This window comes from Sinocyclocheilus anshuiensis, unplaced genomic scaffold (assembly GCF_001515605.1).
Source record: "Sinocyclocheilus anshuiensis isolate Anshui unplaced genomic scaffold, SAMN03320099.WGS_v1.1 scaffold451, whole genome shotgun sequence".
NCBI classification, from domain to species: domain Eukaryota; kingdom Metazoa; phylum Chordata; class Actinopteri; order Cypriniformes; family Cyprinidae; genus Sinocyclocheilus; species Sinocyclocheilus anshuiensis.
Window position 1 is genome coordinate 1,210,369 of NW_015549630.1, and position 626 is coordinate 1,210,994.

Genomic DNA, 626 nt, shown 5'->3' on the forward strand with positions numbered 1-626 from the left:
TTTTGAAAATAGGGTGAATTTTCATTTCATGCTGACTTGTGGACATAAATTAGAATTGTTTGGATTATTCTGCTGTATACAGGAATATTCTGATCACTGTGCAGCTTGTAAACATCCTTTTGGTTTAAGGTTTAATCACAATATGGACCTTAATCAGAAAATTATGTTAATGTAAATGTGGCCAGTGATGGGGGAGGGAATGAGAGAGAGAATGCATAAACACCTTATTTGACCTTGTCAGCTCCAGTCATGGCCCTCCAGGGCGGATGGGTGACGCTCACCTGGAAGATGATGCTGAACATGCAAATGCACAGCATTGGGCATGAGAAACGTGCATTTACATGACACAGATGTCAAAGTGAACCAGCGCACGACTGTCCTGCTGAAAGCTGCACTGGCTCTGCACTTGTGCGTGCTTCTCCTCTCTGTGAGTGTGTGGGAAAGAGAGAGCGAGAATAGGCCAGTTGTGTTCACATATCTTCTACGTTGATCCAGCTGAAGAGCGCTTTAAACGTGCGCTAAAGACAGTGTGTTTGTGTGCTGTGCTCTTCTTCTCTGTGTGTGTGTGTGTGTGTGTGTGTGTGTGTGTGTGTGTGTGTGTGTGTGAGAGAGAGAGAGAGAGAGGG